The following is an 11,415-nucleotide window of genomic DNA, read 5'->3' as shown; positions in this document are numbered from 1 at the left end:
GTAATGCGGTGCTATATGTGTAATGTGGTGCTATACGTGTAATGTGGTGCTATTCATGTAATGTGGTGGCTATGTATGTAATCAGGGGCTGATTGGCCACTGGGACAGATTCTACTGCGCTGGTCCCCTGTGTCTGTGTTTCACTACTTGTATGTGCTCCCTCCCTGTAGTGTGCTGTATGTAGTGTGTTCTCCTTCTCCCTGTACTGTTCTGTATGTAGTGTGTGCAACCCCTCCCTGTACTGTGCTGTATGTAGTGTGTGCTTCCCCTCCCTGTACTGTGCTGTATGTAGTGTGCTCCCTCCCTGTACTGTACTGTGCTGTATGTAGTGTGTGCTCCCTCCCTGTACTGTGCTGTATGTAGTGTGTGCTTCCCCTCCCTGTACTGTGCTGTATGCAGTGTGTGCTTCCCCTCCCTGTACTGTGCTGTATGTAGCGTGTGCTCCCTCCCTGTACTGTACTGTGCTGTATGTAGTGTGTGCTCCCTCCCTGTACTGTGCTGTATGTAGTGTGTGCTCCCTCCCTGTTCTGTGCTGTATGCAGTGTGTGCTCCCCCTCCCTGTACTGTGCTGTATGTAGTGTGTGCTCCCTCCCTGTACTGTGCTGTATGTAGTGTATGCTCCCTTCCTGTGCTGTGCTGTATGTAGTGTGTGCTCCCTCCCTGTACTGTACTGTACTGTGCTGTATGTAGTGTGTGCTCCCTCCCTGTACAGTGCTGTATGTAGTGTGTGCTCCCTCCCTGTACTGTGCTGAATGTAGTGTGTGCTCCCCCTCCCTGTACTGTGCTGTATGTAGTGTGTGCTCCCTCCCTGTACTGTGCTGTATGTAGTGTATGCTCCCTTCCTGTACTGTGCTGTATGTAGTGTGTGCTCCCTCCCTGTACTGTGCTGTATGTAGTGTGTGCTCCCTCCCTGTACTGTGCTGTATGTGATGTCTGCTCACTCCCTGTACTGTGCTGTATGTAGTGTGTGATCCCCCCTCCCTGTACTGTGCTGTATGTAGTGTGTGCTCCCTCCCTGTACTGTGCTGTATGTGATGTCTGCTCACTCCCTGTACTGTGCTGTATGTAGTGTGTGATCCCCCCTCCCTGTACTGTGCTGTATGTAGTGTGTGCTCCCTCCCTGTACTGTGCTGTATGTAGTGTGTGCTCTCTCCCTGTACTGTACTGTACTATATGTAGTGTGTGCTCCCCATTCCTGTACTGTGCTGTATATATTATGTGCTCCCTCCCTGTACTGTGCTGTATGTAGTGTGTGCTCCCTCCCTGTACTGTGCTGTATGTAGTGTGTGATCCCTCCCTGTACTGTGCTGTATGTAGTGTGTGCTCTCTCCCTGTACTGTACTGTACTGTATGTAGTGTGTGCTCCCCATTCCTGTACTGTGCTGTATATAGTATGTGCTCCCTCCCTGTACTGTGCTGTATGTAGTGTGTGCTCCCTCCCTGTACTGTGCTGTATGTAGTGTGTGTTCCCTCCCTGTACTGTATGTAGTGTGTGCTCCCTCCCTGTACTGTGCTGTATGTAGTGTGTGCTCCCTCCCTGTACTGTGCTGTATGTAGTGTGTGCTCCCTCCCTGTACTTTGCTGTATGTAGTGTGTGCTCCCTCCCTGTACTGTGCTGTATGTAGTGTATGCTCCCTTCCTGTACTGTGCTGTATGTAGTGTGTGCTCCCTCCCTGTACTGTGCTGTATGTAGTGTGTGCTCCCTCCCTGTACTGTGCTGTATGTAGTGTGTGCTCCCTCCCTGTACTGTGCTGTATGTAGTGTGTGCTCCCTCCCTGTACTGTGCTGTATGTAGTGTGTGATCCCCCCTCCCTGTACTGTGCTGTATGTAGTGTGTGCTCCCTCCCTGTACTGTGCTGTATGTGATGTCTGCTCACTCCCTGTACTGTGCTGTATGTAGTGTGTGATCCCCCCCTCCCTGTACTGTGCTATATATAGTATGTGCTCCCTCCCTGTACTGTGCTGTATGTAGTTTGTGCTCCCCCTCCCTGTACTGTGCTGTATGTAGTATGTGCTCCCTCCCCGTACTGTGCTGTATGGTGTGTGCTCCCTCCCTGCACTGTGCTATATGTAGTGTGTGATCCCTCCCTGTACTGTGCTGTATGTAGTGTGTGCTCCCTCCCTGTACTGTGCTGTATGTAGTGTGTGCTCTCTCCCTGTACTGTACTGTACTGTATGTAGTGTGTGCTCCCCATTCCTGTACTGTGCTGTATATATTATGTGCTCCCTCCCTGTACTGTGCTGTATGTAGTGTGTGCTCCCTCCCTGTACTGTGCTGTATGTAGTGTGTGATCCCTCCCTGTACTGTGCTGTATGTAGTGTGTGCTCTCTCCCTGTACTGTACTGTACTGTATGTAGTGTGTGCTCCCCATTCCTGTACTGTGCTGTATATAGTATGTGCTCCCTCCCTGTACTGTGCTGTATGTAGTGTGTGCTCCCTCCCTGTACTGTGCTGTATGTAGTGTGTGCTCCCTCCCTGTACTGTGCTGTATGTAGTGTGTGTTCCCTCCCTGTACTGTATGTAGTGTGTGCTCCCTCCCTGTACTGTGCTGTATGTAGTGTGTGCTCCCTCCCTGTACTGTGCTGTATGTAGTGTGTGTTCCCTCCCTGTACTGTATGTAGTGTGCTCCCTCCCTGTACTGTGCTGTATGTAGTGTGTGCTCCCTCCCTGTACTGTGCTGTATGTAGTGTGTGCTCCCTCCCTGTACTTTGCTGTATGTAGTGTGTGCTCCCTTCCTGTACTTTGCTGTATGTAGTGTGTGCTCCCTTCCTGTACTGTGCTGTATGTAGTGTGTGCTCCCTCCCTATACTGTGCTGTATGTGGTGTGTGCTCCCCCTCCCTGTACATATAAGGTTAAAATAAAGGGGGTTGTAGAATGAAAAATCAATAGAATCAGAAGTAGATTAAAGGCATGACAGCAGTGTCAGTAGACACTGAAAGTGGGCATATCAGTCCTTGTATAGTCAGATGTACGGATGTACATCAGGGAAGGGCATTGTAGCAGCATATGCTAAAGTTGCAGGTAAACATTAGCATAACGTAAAGAAAAGGCCCCAACTGTGTCTATCTCAGAATCAGGACCTCCGAGGAGTGGCCCTGCCCTCTTGGCATACCCCTCCCCCTCATCAGACTCCGCCCCCATTAGGGCTGCTTGCATAAATTTCCCGGGCGGTGATCGATCCCAATCCGCCCCTGGCTGTAAACTAATTAAAAACAAGTCATTTATGATGTCTGTTGCAACTTTTACTAAATACATTGTGACTTCGGTGTATGCTTTTCCTGCCATGTGTTTTACCTAGCAAATGTTTGCTTGCTATTTGCATTCAATACAATAGTACATAGAGACTTCTATATTGTATCCTAGTGGATCAACAAAATATATATTCTTCTTTATTATATGATTATTTAAGGACATGGAGCAAAGCAATGAAGCACTGTATTTTATTAGAGATGATTGCAGAACACCAAGCCAATACAATAAAGTGATCTAAAGGTAGACAAGCCCTTTAACCCATTTCATCTTTTGTAGTGTGATAAATCACTCTGCACTGCTCTCAGAGATTTTCTGAGGATCAGATATGAAAGTTTAAGATCCCCTAATCCAATAAAACATAAGCAGCAAATAAGGAGATAATACTAAATTAACAGTAAAGTGCTGCTGTAATAAATACTTCAAATAATGTATCTGGGTGGTTTAAAATAAAGTTTTGGGTTTACTAAATGTTGTTTAATTGTAACAATCATTGATACCCTGTGGTTACACCAAACAAGTCATTATTATTTATTGATTACCAGTTATTTACTGAGCGCTTTACAGAGAATAGTTGGCCATTCACATCAGTCCCTGCCCCAGTGGAGCTTACAATCTATATTTCCTACCACATGTACACAGACACATTCACACTAGGGTTAATTTTGTTGGGAGTCAATTAACCTACCAATATATTTTGGGATTGTGGGAGGAAACCGGTGTAACTCCACACAGTTAGGGCCATGGTGGAGTTACAATACTGCTAGTCAGGACGCCAGAATGCCGACTAGTGGTGAAATGTTGCCATCGGAATACCGGCGCCACAGACTATTCTCCCTCTGTGGGTGTCCATGATACCCATAGAGGGAGACTATAACCTGTGGCGAGCGCAGCGAGCCTGCAAGACGCTTTCTAACACTCGCCCTGCTGCCAGCATACTGGTGGCCGGGATGGCGCTGTTGGTATACTGACAGTCGGCATCCCGGCCGCCGGTATTTCCTACTGAACTCATGCTAACCATTACACCATCCGTACTGCCCATATATGATGCTATTATTCAAAACAATTATTTTATTTATTGATTTTTTTTATCATTCACTGCAAAACATGCTTAATTGTTGTTTTTTCTTGAAAACAAAGAAGTTAGATTATTTTAGAACAATTACCCTCTAAAGTTGTCCTTGCATCATACTGTTAAACACAGGGGCATACCACACATGAAAATGCATATAAATGCTATGCATTGGTGCACTTTCAGTATTCCACGGGCAGTGTCGGACTGCGGCATGTAGGGCCCACCGGGGGAATACAGTGGTAGGGGCCCATGTTTAGGGGTGTGGAAAGTCTCTAGAGGGGGTGTGCCCAGCCACCACATTGGTTTGCATAACCATTTTGCAATTGTTGGTCCCCTAGAAAAATATATACAGTAAATACTGTTGTGCATGCATGATAATGTACTAGATTAGTAATGGTACAGTCTGGAACCAGATCACTAGAGGAGGGGGTGAGCCCCAAGGCAGTAGGGCCCACTGGTGGTTTCCCCTGTACCTCTGTGGGCCAGTCCAACCCTGTCCACGGGTGATATATGCTGGACAAAATTGCATGCATTTGTATATGCGACAAGAACACAAGCATCATAGAGCTGTTCCTATTCATTTTAATAACCATCAGCACTTTAATGGAGTTTCTAAGGTTTGTGAATAAAGAAAACCCAGTAATCAGGTTAATAAAACCCCTTATCCACTGCTACAATAACCTAGGTTATTGCCATGTCTTCCTGGGTTGCGGCTCAGTGGAAAAGGGTTCTAGAAAAATAACTTGGGTCCAGTTACCCGGGAGTCTGACCCACTAGCTACCTGGGTTGGACCGGGGAAGGATGCGGGTAAAAGTTCAGTGTAAACGGGTGTCCCGGGTCATCCAACCCGGGTCCTGTTATCAGCCAACAAGTCTATGCTGTCATCTCCAAGCAATGGCAGAACAGAAACACAGCACACGGGTGCAGTGTAAATGAAACCTACTTGGGAATCACCCGGTGCGTATGTACAGTGTAAACAGGGTCTGAACCAGATTGAAACTAGAGATGTGAAGCGGGCATTTTTCATGTTTTTTGTTTTGTTTTTGGATTTGGGTCCGCGGTTGTGTTTTGGATTCGGACGCGTTTTGGCAAAACCACCCTTTCGGGTTTTGGATTCGGGTGATTTTTTTTTTTAAACTCAAAAACAGCTAAAATCATAGAATTTTAGGTTAATTTTGATTCTATAGTATTATTAAGCTCAATAACCATAATTTCCATTCATTTCCAGTCTATTCTGAACACCTCACAATATTATTTTTAGTCCTAAAATTTGCACAAGGTCGCTGGATGACTAAGCTAAGCGTCCCAAGTGGGCGGCACAAACACCTGGCCAACTAGGAGTGGCACTGCAGTGTCAGACAGGATGGCACTTAAAAAAATAGTCCCCAAACAGCACATGATACAAATATAAATAAAAAAGAGGTGCAAGATGGAATTGTCCTTGGGCCCTCCCACCCACCCTTATGTTGTATAAACAGGACATGCACACTTTAACAAACCAATCATTTCAGCGACAGGGTCTGCCACACGACTGTGGCTGAAATTACTGGTTTGTTTGGGCCCCCACCAAAAAAGAAGCAATCAATCTCTCCTTGCACAAACTGGCTCTACAGAGGCAAGATGTCCACCTCATCCTCATCCTCCGATTCCTCACCCCTTTCACTGTGTACATCCTCCTCCTCACAGAGTATTAATTCTTCCCCACTGGAATCCACCATCACAGGTCCCTGTGTACTTTCTGGAGGCAATTGCTGGTGAATGTCTCCATGGAGGAATTTCTTATAATTCATTTTGATGAACATCATCTTCTCCACATTTTGTGGAAGTAACCTCCTACGCCAATCGCTGACAAGGTGACCGGCTGAACTAAACACTCTTTCGGAGTACACACTGGAGGGGGGGCAACTTAGATAAAATAAAGCCAGTTTGTGCAAGGGCCTCCAAATTGCCTCTTTTTCCTGCCAGTATATGCCTACTTGGATGCTGTCACTCATATAATCCTCCACTATTCTTTCAATATTGACAGAATCATATGCAGTGACAGTAGACGACATGTCAGTAATCGTTGGCAGGTCCTTCAGTCCGGACCAGATGTCAGCACTTGCTCCTGACTGCCCTGCTTCACCGCCAGTGGGTGGTTTTGGAAATGTTATTATTTTCCTGGCAGCTCCAGTGGTGGTAGAAAATGAAGGAGGAGCTGTTGGCGGGTCACGTTCCGCTTGACTTGACAATTGTCTCACCAGCAGGTCTTTGAACATCTGCAGACTTGTGTCTGCCTGAAAGAGAGATACAACGTAGGTTTTAATCCTAGGATCAAGCACGGTGGCCAAAATGTAGTGCTCTGATTTCAACAGATTGTCCACCCGTGAATTCTGCTTAAGCGAATAAAGGGCTCCATCCACAAGTCCCGCATGCCTAGTGGAATCGCTCCGTTTTAGCTCCTCCTTCAATCTCTCCAGCTGCTTCTGCAAAAGCCTGATGAGGGGAAGGACCTGACTTAGGCTGGCAGTGTCTGAACTGATTTCACGTGTGGCAAGTTCAAAGGGTTGGAGAACCTTGCACAACATGGAAATCATTCTCCACTGCACCTGAGTCAGGTGCATTCCCCCTCCTTTGCCTATAGCATGGGCAGATGTATAGGCTTGAATGGCCTTTTGCTGCTCATCCATTGTCTGAAGTGTATATATAGGGTTGAATTCCACCTCGTTACCACCTCTTGCTTCAGCTGATGGCAGGGCATGTTCAGGAGTGTTTGCTGGTGCTCCAGTCTTCGGCACGCGGTAGCTGAATGCCGAAAGTGGCCCGCAATTTTTCGGTCCACTGATAGCATCTCCTGCAAATCCCTGTCGTTTTTCCAAAAATTTTGCACCACCAAATTTATTGTATGTGCAAAACATGGGACGTGCAGGAATTTGCCCAAATGTAATGCACGCACAATATTGGTGGCGTTGTCCGATGTCACAAATCCCCAGGAGAGTCCAATTGGGGTAAGCCATTCTGCGATGATGTTCCTCAGTTTCCGTAAGAGGTTGTCAGCTGTGTGCCTCTTATGGAAAGCAGTGATACAAAGCGTAGCCTGCCTAGGAACGAGTTGGCTTTGCGAGATGCTGCTACTGGTGCCGCTGTTGTTGTTGTTGCGGGAGGCAGTACATCTACCCAGTGGGCTGTCAGTCATATAGTCCTTAGTCTGCCCTGCTCCACTTGTCCACATGTCCGTGGTTAAGTGGACAGTGGGTACAACTGCATTTTTTAGGACACTGAGGACACTTTTTCTGACGTCTATGTACATTCTCGGTATCGCTTGCCTAGAGAAGTGGAACCTAGATGGTATTTGGTACCAGGGACACACTACCTCAAGCAATTCTCTAAGTCCCTGTGAACTATCGGTGGATACCGGACGCACATCTAACACCAACATAGTTGTCAAGGCCTGAGTTATCCGTTTTGCAACAGGATGACTGCTGTGATATTGCATCTTCCTCGCAAAGGACTGTTGGACAGTCAATTGCTTAATGGAAGTAGTACAAGTGGTCTTCCGACTTCCCCTCTGGGATGACGATCGATTTCCAGCAGCAACAACAGCAGCGCCAGCAACAACAGCAGCAGAATGCGTTCCACTCAAGGATCCATCGGAGGAATCCTAGTTAGGAGAGGACTCATCAGACTTGCCAGTGACATGGCCTGCAGGACTATTGGCGTTCCTGTCTAAGGAGGAAATTGACATTGAGGGAGTTGGTGGTGTGGTTTGCAGGAGCTTGGGTACAAGAGGAAGGAGGGATTTAGTTGTCAGTGGACTGCTTCCGCTGTTACCCAAAGTTTTTGAACTTGTCAATGACTTCTGATGAATGCGCTCCAGGTGACGTATAAGGGAGGATGTTCCTAGGTGGTTAACATCCTTACCCCTACTTATTACGGCTTGACAAAGGCAACACACGGCTTGACACCTGTTGTCCGCATTTCTGTTGAAATAATTCCACACCGAAGAGGTGATTTTTTTTTTGGTATTTTGACCAGGCATGTCAATGGCCTTATTCATCACACGGACAACAACTGTCTCCCCGGGAGCCTGACTTAAACAAACCACATCACCATCAGAATCCTCATCGTCAACTTCCTCCTCAGCGCCAGCAACACCCATATCCTCATCCTGGTGTACTTCGACAGTGACATCTTCAATTTGAATATCAGGAACTGGACTGTGGGTGCTCCTTCCAGCACTTGCAGGGGGCGTGCAATTGGTGGAAGGAGCCACCTTTTCCCGTCCAGTGTTGGGAAGGTCAGGCATCGCACCCACCGACACATTTGGACTCTCCTTGGGGATTTGTGATTTAGAACGCACAATTCTTTGCTGTGCTTTTGCCAGCTTAACTCTTTTAATTTTTCTAACGGGAGGATAAGTGCTTACATCGTCATGTGAAGCTGAACAACTAGTCATGAGGAACATAGAAGAGGACATTAGCCGTTCCTTGCCACTCCGTGTCGTAAATGGCATATTGGCAGGTTTACGCTTCTCCTCCGACGATTTTAATTTAGATTTTTGGGTCATTTTACTGAACTTTTGCTTTTTGGATTTTATATATTCTTTATTTTGGTTTTACAGAAAAAGTAAGGACGTTACCAAGAGTACAACAAGTCGTACAATATAGAAACACATGGGTCAAGATACCTGTAAAATATAAAACATCCAAAATCTACACAAAAAACAAGACAAAGGTTAGAGGGGGGAAGTGGGAATAAAATCAGGGAAGGGGAATGAGCGAGCTAATCAATCTTAACTAGATATTAGTTTGGGTTCCGTACAGCGAGGCGGGCTACACAGATAAGCGGCATCATGCTGAGTCTAGTGGGTTCTGGTCTTTGTAGGTAGAGGTAGATTTAAATTCCATCCAAGAAAACCACGTGGCGACATAATCGGCACGTGAGTCAAGGACCGAATTAAAAATATCCTCCATTGATCTATAAAATTCTATCCGCTGGAACCATTCCCATATTCGAGGGGGGGCCGGAGACTTCCAATGGACTGGTACCACCGCTCTTGCTGCGTTATTGAGGTGTTTGAGAAGGGAGTGTTTGTACTGTGCCAGTGGAATTGTAGTATGGGAGAGCAACCAGAAGACAAGTCCAGTAGGAACCTGAAACCCCAGGATCTTGGAGGAGATTTGAATTATCTAGCCCCAAAAGGTAGCGATCAGGGGACAGTCCCACCATATATGAATAAGGGTGCCACACTCCCTTCCACATCTCCAACACAAGGGGGACACTGAGGGAAAAAACTTATTAAAAGGGAGGGACAGCGATACCATCTAGTAAGCAGTTTATACTGTATTTCAATAACTTCTAAGTTTGTAGAGCAACGGGACATAACTTCACAGTGTTTCTTCCAGTTAATATGTATCCCTCTAGGTGTGAGATCTGCATCCCATTTCGCGCAGAAAGCGGGGTCACCGGGGAAACGACCATGTAGCAATATCTTATAGATACCTGATACAACATGTGAGGGTTCAGAGGATTGGGAGCACATTGCTTCAAAAGGGGTAAGACTACCAGTCAATGCAGCAGCTGTCCTGTGAGACAAAATAAAATGGCGAGTTTGGAGATAGAACCAGAAGTCAATCGCAGGAATATCAGTTCCCTCCCTAAGGTCATTAAAAGCTTTGATCGTCCCCCCAGAGAGCAAATGTGTTAATCTAGTCAAGCCTGCCTGTCTCCACCTAGCGGCCACACCACCACCCATACCCGGTCCAAACAGTGGGTTGTCGAGGAGCGGGAGAAGCAGGGAAGTTGATGAGGAAAGACCCATTTTAAATCTCAGTGTTCTCCACAGAGCCTAGGTGGGTCCAACCGTCAGATGTGAGGAGCGGCCAATGGTTCCAAGCCAGGGTAGTGCCTGTAAATGTAGACCCGAGGACCGTTTCTCCAAGTCAACCCAGTGTTTAGAGCCGGCGCCAGATCGTGACCAATCTAGAACCCTATTCAAAATTGTAGCCTGATAATAAGCCGAAACCATGGGCAGCTGTTGGCCCCCCTGAGCCTTCCTTAAGAATAAGTAGCAATGTTTAAACCTGGGTTTTCTGCCACCCCAAACAAAGTGGCTGATAGCTTTGTGTGCACTTACCAAAAACTGGTGGGGGAGCTTTAAGGGGATAGTTTGGAAAAGATAAAGCAGCCGTGGCAGGATATTCATTTTCACAATGTTCATACGGCCTAGCCAGGAGAACTTCTGTTGGAGCCACTGCGACATTTCCTTACGCAGCTTGTGCAATAAAGGAAGGTGGTTCAGAGTGACAGTGGCCGAGAGGGAGGAGGGGATCAGAATGCCTAAGTATTTAATGTGTGAGGGGTGCCAGGCAAATGGGAATGCAGTCTTTAGGGACGAAACTAAATCTGTGGTGAGAGAGATACTAAGGGCCGTCGATTTAGCATAGTTAATCTTGAAATTGGACAATGTTCCAAAGCGTTCAAATTCTTTCATAAGACCAGGCAGGGAAATAGCAGGGTTTGTAACGACCGCCAAAAGGTCGTCCGCGAATAATGCAAATTTATGTTCGTTTCCGCCCACCCTCAGGCCAGTGACATCAGGGTTCTGCCGAATGGCTCTGGCCAGAGCCTCCATGCAGATAACATATATCAATGGCGACAGCGGGCATCCCTGTCTAGTCCCATTAGAGATGGCTATCGGGTCAGAAAGTATTCCATTTACCCGCACTTGTGCCGAGGGTGCTCGATATAGCGCCAGGATTTTTTGCAAGAACACCTCTCCCAGGCCCAGTCGACGCAGCGTCTCTTCCATAAAGACCCAGTCGATGCGCTCAAAGGCTTTCTCAGCATCTATGGAGAGAAGCATCATGGGAACCTTAGCGGAGTTTGCATGGGCTATCAAGTCAATCACTCGTATGGTGTTGTCTCTTGCTTCTCTACCTCGCACGAAACCAACCTGATCCGGGTGTATTACTGTTGGCAGCAACAGACACAGGCGGTTCGCCAAGAGTTTAGCATACAATTTAATATCAACGTTAAGGAGGGAGATTGGCCTGTAACTAGATGGCAATGATAGGTCTTTTCCGTCTTTAGGGATGACCGTGACATGAG

Source organism: Pseudophryne corroboree, chromosome 1 (assembly GCF_028390025.1).
Source record: "Pseudophryne corroboree isolate aPseCor3 chromosome 1, aPseCor3.hap2, whole genome shotgun sequence".
Taxonomy (NCBI): domain Eukaryota; kingdom Metazoa; phylum Chordata; class Amphibia; order Anura; family Myobatrachidae; genus Pseudophryne; species Pseudophryne corroboree.
This window is presented reverse-complemented; position numbering follows the sequence as displayed.